The sequence below is a fragment of the Vipera berus genome, assembly GCF_964194415.1.
Source record: "Vipera berus genome assembly, chromosome: 3".
Classification (NCBI taxonomy): Eukaryota; Metazoa; Chordata; class Lepidosauria; order Squamata; family Viperidae; genus Vipera; species Vipera berus.
Window position 1 is genome coordinate 16,101,715 of NC_138204.1, and position 17,854 is coordinate 16,119,568.

At 42.3% G+C, this 17,854-nt stretch overlaps 1 protein-coding gene across 2 annotated transcripts in view; it reads left to right on the plus strand.

Annotated features, from left to right (window-relative positions):
* Window positions 1–17,854, plus strand: part of BMP7 (bone morphogenetic protein 7) — a 104,754-nt gene that overhangs the window by 1,264 nt on the left and 85,636 nt on the right. The gene's annotated exons all lie outside the window — the stretch shown is intronic.

Sequence of the window (17,854 nt, forward strand, 5' to 3'; positions counted from 1 at the left end):
GATTTTCAGGTGCAGGTCCCTGACTATCTGGCAGAGGCAGCCATCTTCTTCCATGCCCCATGCTGATCTGAGGTATTGTGGGAAACAAAAAATGACCCACAGTAATTGGGTCATTAAGGGCCTGCTTAAACCTGAACCTAGCCTTCCAGCAACTTTCTTTTTCTTTATGGCTGGCATGAATCAGTCAGGTATTCTTGTTTGTCTTCCTTCCAGACTTTTACTTGATTATTCACAGGTTTTAAAAAAACACCCTGTTTTCTTATAGCTTCTTTGGATCCTTTGTTAAGTAAACAGAATTTTGTTTGGTATTTTTCAAATGCTTGGATTTTCTCACCATTATAAAGTAGTTTTGTCTCTGGGACATTTCTGATTCCCACATCAACCACATGTCCCTAGGTACTTGGCATGGTGTCTTCAGTGGATGCTTCCTGATGTTGTGAAGGCCAAATCTGTGGATTGGGACCCTTGTCCAACTTGGCATTTAGAAAGGAAGGTAGACCTAAAATTTATGATCTTAAACCCACATGTGGAGAGACACCATAAGAACAAAAGGGTGAATAATCTCAAGCCTGGTGGTGGTTATGATCAAACAAGGGAGCTATCATCTCCAAAATCCTTTGTAGATCAATGTGAATTCTTACAAAGTTGTATTTATTCCAGCCATATACCTTGAACAATGGAAAAAAGGGTTGACTTGTTGGATTTCAGCAACTTTCCCCTCTAGATATGAGACCCGTTGCATTAATGGGTAACCAACTTTAAGTGTTCTTTAAGCCTATTACATATTTTTTTTTCAAGCTACCCCTTGAAATCTTGCAATTAGCTGGCCTTAAAGGACCTTGTAAAGTGCACCTGCATGAATCTAAAGTTGCAACACCGCACACCTTAATTTGGGAATGAGTGGCACTGCCTTTAGTGTATGAAAACAGAGGACTGGGACTGATGACAATTTGCAAGACTTTAACTAGTGAGATTAATTAATCTGTGGTAACTGAACCCATTATGTTCTACACTTGCAATAACATAGCCGGACAAACACTTTCTTTGATCCTAGTGTCATCCAATGGACTGGTGAAATTTTCTACATTTTAATCTCCTTATGTGTATGGTTCGGTTAGATCAGGGGTGTCAAACTGCCGCCCCGCGGGCCGGACGCATCACAAGGAAACCGCGCCCACCCCATTGCCGGCAATGGGGGAAAAAGCTCCGATATGTCGCACAACATCATGTGACGTCGCGAGTTTGACATGTCTGGGTTAGATAATGTAATCTTGAATATGCCCCCCCACACTAGATTTATTCCTCAGTATAAACTAGAAACATTTTTTTTTAGTTTTCTTCTACTTAAAAAATATATGAACGTATCATGGAATCTTTGTTGTGGAGTAATTTGATGATACCATACCCTCATTGAAGCCACTGATTAAATGTCCATTGCAGGGTTGTGAAAATAGCCTCACATTGGTTAAGTGTGAACCAAAGTTTGCTAAAAGATACCAACTGCTTATCAAGATGTTTGGAGAATTAGTCTAAAGAGTTCTCAGTTTTATTTGCTATCATGAGCTGCTGTGCATCATAAATGAATTAATTACACTTTTGTGATTACACTCTGGAAATTGCTCAGAGATAATTTGCATAAGATAACAGTTGATTATTGTTATCTTAAATCTTATCACATATGCACTTCTAGTTCTCTCAATCAATCAGAATAGAGCTGGAAGGGATCTTGGAGCTTTTCTAGTCCAGCCCACTGGTCAAGCAGAAGACCCTAGACCATTTCAGACTGGTGGCTGTCTTTTCTTTTCTTAAAAACATCCAGTAATGGAGCACCACAATTTCTGATGGCAAGCTGTTCCACTGGTTAATTGTCCTCACTGTTAGGAAGTTTCTCCTTAATTCCAGGTTGCTTCTCTCCTTGATTAGCTTCCATCCATTGTTTCTTGTCTTGCTCTCTGGTGCTTTGGAAAATAAGTTAACCCTTTCCTCTCTGTGGCATTTGCAATGATGTTGAGTTCAGTCTTGGGTCTGAGACCTCAAGGATTTGGTCATAGCTTGTGGTTCACATTGAAGATTTTGGACCACTTTGAAGAGCATTGGTAATTGCTGCAGAAGCATCTACAAATGAAAAGGTCTCAGTGGGAAGAAGAAAGCTCAGAGCTGCTTTAAAGAGCTAGCTTGCTTAGCTTTATTCAATGAAGTTCTTTTAAATCTGGTTTGTAGTCCACAAACTCATTACGTATGAGACACCTATTCAGATGAGGAAAAGGTTTGCTTTGGTGGAAAAAAAAAAGCAAAACAGGTTGTGGATTGGGAACTTAATGATGAAGAAAGATTTCCTGTTAATTCCTTGTTTGCTATGGCTTTGTAATGAGCAAAGCCTGAGCACATGGCAATGGCTTTAAACAAATTAAATGAAATTTGTCATTTTTCAGTTTGGCTGTTTTTTTAAAATGGAGAATTATTATAGATGGGGGTTTCTCTTTTCTTGTTAATGGGGTTGAATAAACCAGCTGGATTTGAGTAGAATGCTCTCTAGGGCAAAGTTCTATTTAAAATGTATAATTATAGGTACGAGTTTCTGTGTATCTGTTTTTAGCCGAGATCACATGTTGTCTGTGAAACCACCGCATGTTACAGATTGGATGTCTCTGAATCCACACCAAATCTTTATAAAAGTTCAGAACAGAGAGAACTTTAAACCATTCTCCCTTCTCCAAGCACCCAGCTTGGCCTAAGTCATAAAGAGGGACACACCCTTCCTTATTGTGACATGAGGTGCAGTGGCCTAGGGCTTGGTTTCTGATTCTCCAAATGTCTACCCAGTTCAGAAAAGTGACTAACATATGATATTTTTTGAAAATATTTCATGGACAATCAAATGAATTGTAGCTAGGGGGACAGAAAAGTGTTAAAGCCTTTTTAATCAACGTGGATGGAAATTCTAGGAGGTGAAGGCCAACATATCTGATCAATAGTGGGCCAGGGAAAGTTGCTTTAAGAATGTGTGTTTGAGCAGTAAAGCCAAACCAAGCACATTATGATTTAAGATGATATGTGAACTTAGCCTGCCTGAAAGTTTAAGCAATTTTACCAAAGTTGTATTTCAAAAAAAACCCCCAGAAAAACTTTGGAAACTTTTCCATTGAAACACCAAATAGAGAGATTGTAATTATCCTTATTTAGCACTGAAGTTTCTTTGATACTGTATAAATCAATGCATAGTTCATAGTACATTATATTACATCTCTGTGCAGGATATATTTCTACAAGTTGGAGTCCTGTTCTTACATGACACTTGTATACAATCAACCAATATTTCTCAACCTTGATAACCTTTAGATTTGTGGACTTCACTGTCAGAATTTTCCAGCCAGCATGGGAGTTGAATTCCATATATCTTCAAGCTGACAAGGTTGAGAAACATTGCAATCATCTGGTAATTTTTTTTTGTTGTCTGAACTTTTCATTGTCTAGTTTAGCCTATGTGAATTTGGATGGGGAAGAAAATCCTTGTACCTCAGTCTCTTGGTGTGAACTAATTGTGTGAATTAATCTAGTACTGAGTTAATGCATTTTTAGTATCACACACTCCGCTGAACCAAAAAAATAACCTAACATGAGCTTCACACAGCAGGTGAAGCCCCCCCCCACACCTTTTAAGTAAAACCTAAAATTATTCAAGTTTATAGTGTTATGTTAATATAAATCCTGGGCATTTAACTAAATTAAATGTATGGTGTGAACCCAGCTCTAGAAGAAAGTGAGATGAAAGGCATTGCTTGCAGCATTTCTCAACCTTGGCAATTTGAACATGTGTGGACTTCAACTCCCAGAATTCCCCAGCCAGTTTTGCCAAGCTTGAGAAACACTTGCATTTCTGGAGAATCATCTAAACTTGCCCATCTCAATGCATGGAAAACATTTGGTTATGCCACTAATATGGATTGGGCTACAGTGTAGCAGGAAATATGCTATTCTGGAAATAATGATTCTATCATAGTGGTATTTTCTCTGTTAGTGTGGCTTTTCATTAGTAAGCTGATAGGAAAGATTCAGTAGTTTTCACATAGGCAGGTGGAAAGAAGTGAGTTTTCTCTGCCTGGGTTTGTTCCCCAGTGAAGAATGCATGCCAGGACAAGTTTAAGAAAGGACATAGATTTCTAATAGCTTTCTTCATCCTTGTGTACACTTTCATCCCATTATAGCTTCAGGTCTTTCATCTCTGTAGGACAAAGGCCATTTTGTTTATAGACTGTTTAATGAATTAGACTCATTGCTCACTAGGCTATATTATATAGTCAAGCCCAGCACCTGTTTTGGAGCATACAGATTTCTATTGACAGTGAAAATTAGAAGATCTATTGTCAGAGAGATCTCCCCCCCCCCCGCTTTTAATTGAAAGCTTTCTATAGCAATCTTTCAAAATTGCAGCCTCTGTCTTAAACTGTGCCATGGTTGAGAAAAAAGATACCCTTGTGGGCATTGTGTTTCCCAGGTAGGGTCTGGTTACATATGTTGAACTATGGCAGCAAGGAAGTGTCATAACACAAAACTGAAAACGTATCGCAGTGAGGAAGCGTTATAGCACTAAAAAGGTTGCAGGTAGTTAATAGGTTGAAATAAAGCAACTCTATATTTGAAATAACTCAATGTAACTTCTCTATCTCTGTCTATCTGTCTGTCTGTCTCTCTCTCTCTCTCTGTGTGTGTGTGTTTTAAATTAGATCGTTTTTTCACTTTTCTATTCCTCGGCTACTAAGAGGTAAAGAATGAGTTTTCAAGAAGATGCAAAGCGGATGAGCTTTGCAGGGATTGGTGAAGATTTAAAACATTTTGTATTAGGAACAAATAATCCTTTATAGAAAAGACAGAGTGGCTTTGTAAGTTGTAAAGAAGCATCAAAAGATAAAGGAGGAATAAGTGGCGATTATTTTTTCTCTTGCTATGGTTAAGTAATTCTGTAATTCTGTAATGTGCTGTAAGATACATGGAGGTTATAAGCAGTCCTCTAGAACTGGCATCAGGGTTTTGTTGCTAATCAAGCTGGCTGCTTATATAAGTTATAAGACTGACTGAATGTAACTTTTTTCAGGGCTGTTGTAACTTTGAACAATTTGCTAAACTAATAGTTGTAAGTCGACTACATGTACTGAAGTTGGAAAAGTTAGGCAATTCTTCCTTCCATACGTTGTCTTTAAAAAAACTGTATTTCCTTATAACCAATGATATTTCAAGAATATATCTATATATCTATATCTATATCTATATCTATATCTATATATCTACTGCTAAGCTTGTAAGCCGCCCTGAGTCTTCGGAGAAGGGCGGGATATAAATAGAATAAAAATAAAAATAAAATAAATAAATATATCTGTATATATACCACTAAACCTTCTGTCTGTATGTGTTATCTATTATCCTATTTACTTCCCAGGAATCCAGAGATTAATTTTGTGAACATATCAAGATCTGATTGATGGTGGTTCTGTCTTTTTACAGAATTAAAATTCTCAGCATATACCATCCATTTTCCACTTAGAACATTTTGACATTTGAGACAGGCTTTTGGGGTGGTGAGCCAAGTTTCACTGTCAGTAGAAGAGTGTGAACTGTATTTAGGGGTATTCTGCCAAGCTAGATTGCAGTGTCCAAGCACCATTTCTGGAAGACAAGTGAATTGCAGAGGCTGGCTTATTGAGGCAGCTATGAGTATTTGATGACTGGTCAACAGCCCATTTTTGATATAGTACAGGTTGTCCTTGATTTACGACCACAACTGAGCCAAAAAATTTCTGTGCTAAGTGAGACATTTGTTCAATGAATTTTGCCCCATTTTATGATCTTCCTTGCCACAGTTATTAGGTGAATGACTGTAGTTGTTAAGTTAGTAACAGGGCTGTGAAGTGAATCTAGCTTCCCCATTGATTTTGCTTGTGAGAGGGTTGCAAAAGGGGATCACATGACTCTGGGACTCTGCAACCCTCATAAATATGAACCAGTTGCCAAACATCAAAATTTTGGACATGTGACCATGGGATGTTGCAATGGTCGTAAAGTGTGAAAAATGGTGATAAGTTACTTTTTTTCTGTGCCATTGTAACTTTGAAAAGTCACTAAATGATCTGTTGTAATCCAAGGATTACCTACACTGCTTTTGTTCTCCAGATTTAAACTGAGGATCAGGAATGAGATTATTAATGCATAATTCAGACTTTTTCAATCAAGTACCCTCCAGATATCTTTGTGCCTATACAGTATAACCATTATACTCACTTATTGAATTTCTTTCTTTTGAGCACCCTCCAGTTGTGATATACAACTTTCTCATCCTACATGCTATTCTAGAACTTGTAAGCACAAAAGTACTCAAATCTGGAAAGATTATCATAGGATTAAATTGCTGGATTGAATGCCAGACCGAATGTCAAAACTGGTTGTTGTTTTTTTAATCGCATTTATATCCCGCCCTTCTCCGAAGACTCAGGGCGGCTTACAATCTAAAGCACAAATCAATGTGCTTAGCAATAGCCTTCATTCTATGTATATGCCTGTTTATTAGGGCTTTCGCCCCCCCCCCCGCAGCATTATTACAAAGTCAGCTTATTGCCCCCAACAATCTGGGTCCTCATTTTACCTACCTCGGAAGGATGGAAGGCTGAGTCAACCTTGAGCCTGGTGGGATGCGAACCTGCACTAATTGCAGGCAGCTGGTGTTACTTAAGGAGGCATTAGCCCACTGCTCCACCAAGGGTTGCTATCAAATAATGGGAGAACAAAGGATGGGGATTATTAAAAAGAGGAACCTTGGAATACAGATAGTCCTTGGACTTGTGATGGTCACTTAGCGACAGTTTAAAGTTACAGTGAACCCAGAAAAAGCTACTTACAACCTGAAGTCAAAGTTCTGATGACTGCTTCCCCATGGTCATGTGATCACACTTGGCAAGGGTTCCACATTAATGGCTTTTTGAAACACCTCGTGGTCTTGGGACAATGATTTATGATTTATTTTTGCCAGAAACTGGTGTTTACTTCTGGTCTCTGGCAAAAAAACATTAGCCTCCTTACCAACAATGGATTTGCTTAACTATTGCAACTTTGGTTTTACAAGCATAAAAGGTAAAGGTAAAGGTTCCCCCACACATGCGTGCTAGTCGTTTCCAACTCTAGGGGCCGGTGCTCATCTCCGTTTCAAAGCTTGTCCGAGGACGTCTCCATGGTCATGTGGCCGGCATGACTAGACGCCAAAGGCGCACGGAACGCTGTTACCATCCCACCATAGTGGTCCCTATTTTTCTACTTGCATTTTTACGTGCTTTCGAACTGCTAGGTTGGCAGAAGCTGGGACGAGTAACAGGTGCTCACTCTGTTACGCGGCACTTGGGATTCGACCCGCCAAACTGCCGACCTTCTGATCGACAAGCTCAGCGTCCTAACCCACTGAGCCACCGCGTCCCTTTTTTTACAAGCATAAAGGTAAAGGTAAAGGTAAAGGTTCCCCCGCACATGCGTGCTAGTCGTTTCCGACTCTAGGGGCCGGTGCTCATCTCCGTTTCAAAGCCGAAGAGCCAGCGCTTGTCCGAGGACGTCTCCGTGGTCATGTGGCCGGCATGACTAGACACCAAAGGCGCACGGAACGCTGTTACCTTCCCACCGCAGTGGTCCCTATTTTTCTACTTGCATTTTTACATGCTTTCGAACTGCTAGGTTGGCAGAAGCTGGGACGAGTAACAGGCGCTCACTCTGCTACGCGGCACTTGGGATTCGACCCGCCAAACTGCCGACCTTCCGATCGACAAGCTCAGCGTCCTAACCCACTGAGCCACAAGCATAGCCCTCGCCTAACAACTGCCACAAAAACAAGGTTGTAAAATCAGGTGCGGTCACATGATGATCTGCTTAAGAAGCGGCATGACTTATGATTGTAACTAAGGGCTCAGTTACGGTTGTAAGTCAAGGACAATCTGTAAATATTTTGGGGAAAGGCAGATACGGGTAATACTTCAGGCCAGGGAAAGGTAAACCGACAAGGGAATGAATTTATAGATACAACGTAATAGATTCAGATTTTATCCTCTGATCAAGTTTGGAAGCCTACAAGAAGCATGTGAAGACAAAAGAAGTAAAAGTATAAAGCATCTTCACTTTAAATGTCTGTAATGGTGGGGTTACTTCTTGCTACTTTGTAAATGGTAAAACAAAGAATTTCATTAGTGGACTTAAATAAACCACAAACAGATTTTATCTGCTCCCTCCGGGCAGCAAAGGATTGAAACATAATTCCCAAGTATTTAAAATCCTTGATTTGTTCTACTTAAATATCATTTATTTATTTTCCAGCTACAGGTGGTCCTTGACTTACGACCACAATTGAGCCCCAAAATTTTGTTCCTAAGTGAAACATTTGTTAAGTAAATTTCAACCCGTGTTCTTACCACAGTTGTTAAGTGAATCACATCAGTTGTTAAATTAGTAACACGGTTGTTAAGTGAGTCTGGTTCCCCCATTGACTTTGCTTGTCAAAAGGGGATCACAAGTTCTCAAAAGGGGATCACAAGACCCTCCAGGACATTGCAACGGTCATAAATAAATAAACCATCAATTGCCAAGCATCTGAATTTTGGTCACGTGAGTATGGGGATATTGCAGTGGTTGTAAGTGTGAAAAACGGTCATAAGTCACTTTTTTCAGGGCTTGTTGTAACTGAGTGGTCACTAAATGAACTGTTGTAAGTCGAGGACTGCCTGTACAGTTGTAATTGGGCAGCCATTCGGTGAAGACCACTAATTAGCTAATGACAATTAATTTTTCTTCTCTGCAACGTCAATCAAGGGTCTAAAGGCCTCACCTTAAACTGACTTGCATTGTGAAGCAGATGCTACTTCATTAGCATATGGAAGAATTGGTATACTATAGGCCCACTTGCTACTGTAGGAGGATGCAGTCCTTTGTGGATAAAACTTGATTTCCACCAGACTTGCATTCAGTTTATCTGTGGTTGAGCTTATCTGTGGGTATATACAATATTCCCTTAGCTTTTTTAAAAGTACTGTACCCATATATCCTTTGTATACTTATGGATAAGGCCATCTGTGGATAAGTAGATTCTTCAGTTTTTCACTAAAGTACCATATAAATCTGCAGGTAAGTCAGTTGTGAAAATTAAAATGTACGAACATTTTCAAAGGTCAGCTTATCCACAGTTGGCACATTTTTCATGGTATTTTGGTTAAAGATTTAAGGGTCAGTTATCTCTGGATGGGCTTATACACACGTACTGTGTATGCCGTAAATGGAATGAAAGAAAAAGTAAAGCCAAAATGATTAAAGCTGGATTGAGTTGACAAGATCCTTAAAAAAGAGAATTGAGAAGAACAAAAGGCAGTATATGAAGTGGTGTATAGAAGTGTGAATATTAGATTTAGCTATAGTTTCTTTTCTTATGCCACTAATTTCTTTGGTCTACTAATGTCTTACTCCTTTTGTACTCTTTCTATCATATTGTGTCAGCCTTACCAGGGTAGATCAGACAGAAAACTCTACTTTATTGTAAAATTACTACATTAACAGAATCTCACAAATCCGAAAGCATATTGCTCCCACCATTTTCTTTATAGCCTGATAAACTAGGGAGAATCCCTTGTGTGCCTCTTGCCCTACCCATTGTTCAGCTGTGGGCTATGCTGTCTTTTACCTGTCTGTACCCCAGCCAGCCTCTCTTCACCATGGTTCCCAAAATCTTTCCACACACCATTACACATTGGTTTGCTCAGAAGGGAATTACGTGAAGGGAATACATGCACGCCTGCATGTATGCTGTCCTACCAATGGAAATCCTATCATAGAGAAACACTCCCAACTTGCTTATTTTTTTTTCATGCTTTCCATCTTTCTCCCCATCCGTTATATCTTCAGAATGAGTTTGCATCTGGAGAATTGAAGGTTCTCAAACTGGATGTCCCCAGACCTAGTCTTTTTATTTATTTTAATCCCATTTATATCCCGCCCTTCTCTGAAGACTCAGGGCGGCTTACAATCTAAGCACAAATCAAATGTGCTTAGCAATAGCCTTCATTCTATGTATATGCCTGCTTATTAGGGCTTTCGCGGCATTATTACAAAGTCAGCTTATTGCCCCCAACAATCTGGGTCCTCATTTTACCTACCTCGGAAGGATGGAAGGCTGAGTCAACCTTGAGCCTGGTGGGATGCGAACCTGCAATAATTGCAGGCAGCTGGTGTTACTTAAGGAGGCATTAGCCCACTGCTCCACCAAGTCTGAGTCACTAGTTCAAAAGTGGGGAACTTAATAGTTCTCCAGACCTGAGAAGCCCTAGCATGTAAAGAGTAAATTTACCTTGATGGTAAATCTATATATACAATATTCCCTTAGCTTTTTTAAAGTACCCATATTTCCTGCATATATTTGTGGATAAGCAGATCAAAACAGAGCTTGAAGAAGAGGATCAAAACAGAGGTCGAGTCCAAATCGAGAAGAAGGCATGCATAAACATCTCAGACAGACACCCAGTTCACATGAATACAAAGAAAGGGAGGAGGTAAAGCATAACCAGACTTGCAAGATTCTGTTATTGTAGACCACCTTAATAAAAGTAGTTTTAGACTTCTGTAGATTTGGTGTAGTCTGCACTGTTAGGCTAAGATCCAGCAAAGGGCAGGGATGAGAAAGGAAAAATAGTTCTCCAGGTAGGCAGAGTTACAAGTTTCCCAGTCTCATCACATTGGCAGTGCATCTTGTAAATTGGCAAAGTAGGGTAGTAAGAAAGAAAACATCACCTGGACCGATCCCATTGCTTTGAAATTCCATAAGAACAGTAAGCAAGTGCTTGGCAGTTTCCTAGCAACCATGGTTTGCTTCCTTTATCTCAAAACAGGCCCCGAGCAATTCTTCAGATTGTTGGCTTTCCCAGAGCTGCTGCAAGGAAACAAAACCTTTCCATGAAAGTAGAGACTCATATCACCCGCCCCCTCCATACATAATATGGAAATAGCTGGGGAAGAGGTGGAAGAAAACAAGGTGTTTCTTCTTGCATTCAGGACACACCCAGACTATATATACTTTCTGGAATAAATGGGGGCTAGCAATGAATTCAGTAGTTTGGGGAAACTGGTTAGAATGAAAGTGGTTATTCTTGAGAATCCAGCCTTCTTTCTCCCCCTCCCTCACATTTCCCCAAGCAAATGTGTTTCTAATTCATTCTTCAGTATAAGCCTTTCTCAAGCTGGTGTCCATGCTCAGTTGGGATGATGGGAGCTGCAGTGTGAATCCTTGTTTCTCATGGAAGAACAGTCTCTTTGTAGAAGCCTTCTGGAGAAACCCTTTTCCTAAAGGGAAGAACGCTGAACTAGAAAGCAAAAGCGGTACCATAACAATTACAGTAACAATAATTGAAGCCATAACCCCATCCTGTGGCTCAGAAGCAGCATTCAAAATGTCTGGCAGAATTCTTCTAAAAAATAACGCAAAATATTTAAATTTAAATTCTAAGAAAGGTAAAGGTTCCCCCGCACATGCGTGCTAGTCGTTTCCGACTCTAGGGGCCGGTGCTCATCTCCATTTCAAAGCCGAAGAGCCAGCGCTTCTCTGAGGATGTCTCCGTGGTCATGTGGCCGGCATGACTAGACACCAAAGGCGCACGGAACGCTGTTACCTTCCCACCATAGTGGTCCCTATTTTTCTACTTGCATTTTTATGTGCTTTTGAACTACTAGGTTGGCAGAAGCTGGGACGAGTAACAGGCGCTCACTCTGTTACGCGGCACTCGGGATTCAACCCGCCAAACTGCCGACCATCTGATCGAAAAGCTCAGCGTCCTAACACACTGAGTCACCGCGTCCCTTTAAATTCTAAGATAGGTAAAGGTAAAGGTTCCCCCGCACATGCGTGCTAGTCGTTTCCGACTCTAGGGGCCGGTGCTCATCTCCGTTTCAAAGCCGAAGAGCCAGCGCTTGTCCGAGGACATCTCCGTGGTCATGTGGCCAGTATGACTAGACGCCAAAGGCGCACAGAACGCTGTTACCTTCCCACTGTAGTGGTCCCTATTTTTCTACTTGCATTTTTACGTGCTTTCGAACTGCTAGGTGGGCAGAAGCTGGGACGAGTAACAGGCGCTCACTCTGTTATGCGGCACTCGGGATTCGACCCGCCAAACTGCCGACCTTCCGATCGACAAGTTCAGCGTCCTAACCCACTGAGCCACCGCGTCCCCGGAAATTCTAAGATAGGGAACCATAAAAGTACAGATCCGAGAGGAAGGCAGGGGTAAACTGCTTTTATATCAACCCAAGAAAGCTACAAATTTGCCCATAAAGCTCGTTAACATCTGAGGAAGGCGTGAAAGTGGTTTCACTTTTTTAGTGATAAAATCAATTCACAGTTAGGCACCTGTTGGTGACAAATTGCATCTGTATAGGCAGAGTGAAATGTAGTGACTTTGACATTGTGCCCATCACATTTTGGAACACTCTGCTTCCCGTGGGCCTGCTGAATCTGCCTAACATATTTTGAAAAGCATTTCCAAGCAACTCTGTTCCATTGAGTTTTTAAGCCTAGTTGATTACCAGAGGTGTTTTCAATTCCTGTATTGTTTGGCATTATAACCTAGGTGGAGTCTTCTGATTAGGCTCAGCTGTGAAAACTGTAAATAAATAGATAAACTCTGAAATATGTGCATTCTACAACCTGAAACCAATGCAAAAGGGGGCCTCTATCCTAAACTGGCACTTGACAGCAACAACCTTTTCAGTGGGGCCTCTCCTGCAGTGTTAACATATAGGCAATTCATAATAGAAAATGGGTCCCTTTGGGAGTCTTGCTCTAATCTGTTTTGAGAGATAAAGGCCAGATCAATAATTTAAATTGTCCTCAGAGAACAATTGGCAACAATAGCAGATCTTTCAATAGGGATATTGTGTCAGCTTTTTTGGATTAAAGTTCAAGTTTTGTTTGCAATCTTTTTTTTTTTTCTTTTTTCTTTTTTGTTGTGTTTGGAATAATTATAGATGTGGTACTGGAAGAGGAACGGTCGATTACAGAAGAGTTGACTTTAAAGTTTTTTGATTTGGGATCCTTGGTTAATTTGGAAAATTATTTGTAAGAATGTTATATCATGGAATGGATAAAATGGATGGAGTTTATTTAGGATAAGTATAGGGTTGAGAAGGGTTTTTTTTTTCTTTTTCCTTTTTTTTTGTCTTTAATATATGTTTAATACTATTAAGGTTTGTTCCATTCTATATAAGCTAGAGAGTGTCCTTTTCTTATTCTAGTTTTTTTTTAATATATATATTTAATATTGTTAAGGTTTGTTTTATCCTATATAAGCTAGAGAGTGATGGATTTTAGAATTTATAGTTGTTAGTATATGGTTGCTTAGGTTTGCTTTTTTTTTATATATATACCTTGTATTCAGCTCTGGGAAGTAGGGGGGGGAGGGGGGGAGGTAGGGGGGGGAGGAGGGAGGGGGGAGGAAGGGAGGTAGGGGGGGAGGAGGGAGGGGGAAGGGGGGTTTTTTAAAGGAAAATTGTATTTTAAAACTTTTCAATAAAAAAAAAATAGGGATATTGTGTCATCCTTATATTTTGTATCAATTAATAGCCAAATGGCTACATTTTGCACCAGTTGCAAATTCCAGATACCTTCCTCTTTGTCCGTGATAGCTGGGACGTCCAGAAGTTGCCACATCAAGACAGTCTGGAGGGCATCATCTTAACTGCCCAGAGTTGCTGGGAATCGGACGGCATATAAATTTATTATTATTATTACTGTTGCCTTGGAAAAGGCAGCTGTGCATTATAAAACACTCTGTGGCAGCAAGTTCTCCCCAAAAGCCTCATAGCAGAAGTGTCCATTACCGAATTAAGAGTCAGACTGAAACCAAAACTCCTGGACTACAAGTTCTATCATTTGAAGCAGATGGTGGGAAGTTGTAGCTTGTAAGTATGATGGCTGTTACCACTGGTAATTATTGTTTTGCCATGGCTCATGGCAACCAGCTTGAACTTGCCCACTAGAAAGAATGCATAACAACTGAAGGAAGGGGGAAAGGATTGCTTCTCAGAGGAAACAGAGAGACCCTGAAATTGTACAGCTGAAGTGAAAAGCAGTTGATGAGAAGAAATCATTGGAGTTTTTTAAGAAGAGACTAGACAGTCACTTGTCTGAAATGCTATAGGTTCTCCTACTTGAGCAGGGGGCTGGACTAGAAGACCTCCAAGGTTGTATTCTATTCTATTCTATTCTATTCTATTCTATTCTATTCTATTCTATTCTATTCTATTCTATTCTATTCTATTCTATTCTATTCTATTCTATTCTATTCTATTCTATTCTATTCTATTCTAAGCAAAATCATCTGTGATGACAGAGGAGACCTAATAATCCTGCAGCATCCCATAAAGATGCCTTTCAAAAGATCAACAGGAGTGGAGCTGTGCAAATTGTGTTGGGAAGCTATTCCATAAAACATAACTCTGGGACAAAGAAGCAATTGTTGAGAGCCAGTGAGTAGAGTGGTTAAGTTGTTGGATTAGGACTAGGAGTGGAAAGAACAAGATCCTTCCCCTGACAAGTGTTTGGCATCAGAAAACCCATCTCTTTGCCCCATTTAATAACAAGCTTTTTAGCACTGTAGGGTATTAGAGTTTTCCTTCTACAACTGTGTAGGAGAAAGAGGGGGGTGGGCTCCCTCTTTTGGGGATTACTTTGTAAAGGGAATGTAAGGGGACAAGCATTTGCAGCTGTAACCTGACTTGTGTTAAAATTTGGAAAAGCTGCCTTACATTCCATCTCACTGCAGGCCTTCCTTGGTATACAGCCAAAGGTTAATATAGATGTCGCAAAGTTTCTCTCCCCCTCAAATCCTCCTCTCCCCCCACCCCACACACTTTAGAACGCTTCAGATATATGAGTATGTATACAGCTGTGTTTGTAGTAACCCTTTCATAATCACCCTTCTTAAATGGTATTTTCCTGCTTGTATAAATCAAAAGAATTTCTGAAGGATATTTGACCTGCATTTGAACTTATTTGATCTTTGCGCATTTCCCACTTGAAACAAAGCAGATTAAATCTTCGCCCTGAAAAGGCCAAGGATCACATGATGTGGTCCATACCTCAGGATAAACATTCCCCCCCCTCTACAACCCCCCCAATCCTTTTAAGCTGCTTTGCTTGTTTTGAAAGCCTGGACATTGAATCAGTTCCTTATACCTTGGGATTTATAACCCCCTAGAGATTTAAATGAGAGTAAAAAATTATGTTATCCTTCTAACAGAATGCATGATATTAAGATTTAAGATTTAAGATTTATTGAGATTTTTATACCGCCCTTCTCCCAAAGGGACTCAGGGCGGTTCACAGGGCATAAATATAAACAACAGTACAAACATTAAAAGATAATTAAATTAATGCCCAAGTTAAAACCAGAATAATAAAACAAACCTATAAAAAACCCAAGTACCCCCATCAGGCCAGACCCGCTAGTTCAAATAAATGGGTCTTCAACCCGCGACGGAAGGATCGGAGGTCTGATGCCATCCGGAGCTCAACCGGCAGTTGGTTCCATAACGCCGGAGCACCCACAGAGAAGGCCCTCCCCCTGGGGGCCACCAGTCGACATTCCCTGACAGGAGGCACCCTGAGGAGGCCCTCTCTGTGGGCGCGCACAGGGCGGAGGGGAGTCGACGCCGGCAGCAGGTGGTCCTCGAGGTATCGCGGACCCATGCCATGTAGGGACTTAAAGATCATAACCAAAACCTTGAACCTTACCCGGAAGACAACTGGTAACCAATGCAGCTCACGGAGCAAAGGTGTAACATGGGAGTACCGGGAAACTCCCAAGACAACTCTCGCGGCCGCATTCTGTACCAGTTGGAGCCTCCGAGTAGTCTTCAAGGGAAGTCCCATGTAGAGAGCGTTACAGTAGTCTAGGCGAGAGGTCACGAGCGCATGAGTGACCGTACACAAGGCCTCCCGGTCCAGATAGGGCCGCAACTGGCGCACCAGGCGAACCTGGGCAAAAGCCCCCCTAGTCACGGCCACTATGTGATCCTCCAAAGTGAGTCGTGAATCTAGGAGGACTCCCAAGTTGCGAGCCCTATCCACAGGGGGTAAAAGCTCACCCCCCATAGAAAGAGGTGGAACATCCCAGGTGTCTCGGGAAGCCGGAATGTACAGCCACTCAGTCTTGTCAGGGTTGAGTTGAAGTCTGTTCCTCCCCATCCAGACCCGAACCGCCTCCAGGCAACGGGACATCACAGCGAGGGCATCACTGGGGTGGTTTGGGGTCGAAATAAAAAGTTGGGTATCATCAGCATATTGATGATACCCAACTCCAAAACCACGAATGATCTCACCCAGCGGTTTCATATAGATGTTGAACAGGAGAGGCGAGAGGACCGACCCCTGAGGAACTCCACAAGCGAGAGTCCTAGGGGTCGACCTCTGCCCCCCTGCCAACACCGACTGCGAGCGTCCCAGGAGATAGGAGGAGAACCACTGAAAAACCGTGCCTCCCACTCCCAATCCCCTGAGACGCTGCAGCAGGATACCATGGTCGATGGTATCGAAAGCTGCCGAGAGGTCTAATAGGACTAGGACAGAGGAATACCCCCTATCCCGAGCCCTCCAGAGATCATTCACCAGAGCGACCAATGCCGTCTCCGTGCTGTGCCCGGGCCTGAAACCCGATTGGTAAGGGTCCAGATAATCCGCTTCATCCAGGACCAGAGGGAGCTGATGCGCCACCACACTCTCAACAACCTTCGCAAGAAAGCGAAGGTTGGAGACTGGACGAAAGTTGTTCAATACAGCTGGGTCCAAGGCAGGCTTCTTGAGGAGAGGTCTCACCACCGCCTCCTTCAAGATGGTGGGGAAACAACCCTCACTCAAAGAAGCAGATATAACCGCCTGGAGCCAGCCTCGTGTCCTCTCCCTAGCTGCATAAACCAGCCAAGAAGGGCACGGGTCCAATAAACATGTGGTGGAACTCAGCTTCCCCATAATCCTGTCCACTTCATCAGGGGTCACAGAATCAAACTCCTCCCAGATAACATTGACAAGACCGCCCGTGTCCTGATCGTCAGACTCTGCCCAGCTGGAGTCCAAACCGGTCCGAATCCGAGCGATTTTATCCGACAGATGTTGACCAAACTCCTCGGCACGACCCTGCAAGGGATCCTCCCTCACCTCCTGATTAAGAAGGGAGCGAGTCACCCTAAACAAGGCGGCCGGGCGATTATCTGCGGACGCGATGAGGGTGGAGAAGTAATTACACCTCGCCTCCCTCATCGCAGCGAGATAAGACCTAATGTAGGTTCTTAACCGCAATCGGTCGGGTTCAGATCGGCTGGACCTCCAGCAGCTCTCTAGGCCCCGTTTCCGACGCTTCATCTCCCGGAGCTCCGCGGAGAACCATGGAGCTCGCTGGGATCTGCGCCGGGTCAGGGGCCGCAAGGGTACAACCCGGTCGAGTGCCTCAGTGGCTGCCCTTTCCCAGGCTTCCACTAAGGCATCCGCCGAGCTGTGAGCAATGGAGGCAGGTGGAGACCCCAGCGCCGCTTGGAATCTCTCAGGATCCATTAGGCGTCTGGGGCGGTACCATCTAGTTGGCTCCGTACCTCCACGGCGGGGGGTGGCAAAATGGAAGACCAGCCGCAGGAGGTGATGATCGGTCCATGACAGGGGCATAATAAATGGAAAGCCCCCACCAAGATCATCCAACCACCGTCCAGATAAGAAAATCAGGTCAAGGGTGTGGCCTCCCTCATGAGTTGGCTCAGAAATTACCTGCGTCAGGTCCATGGCCGTCATGGAAGCCATGAACTCCCGAGC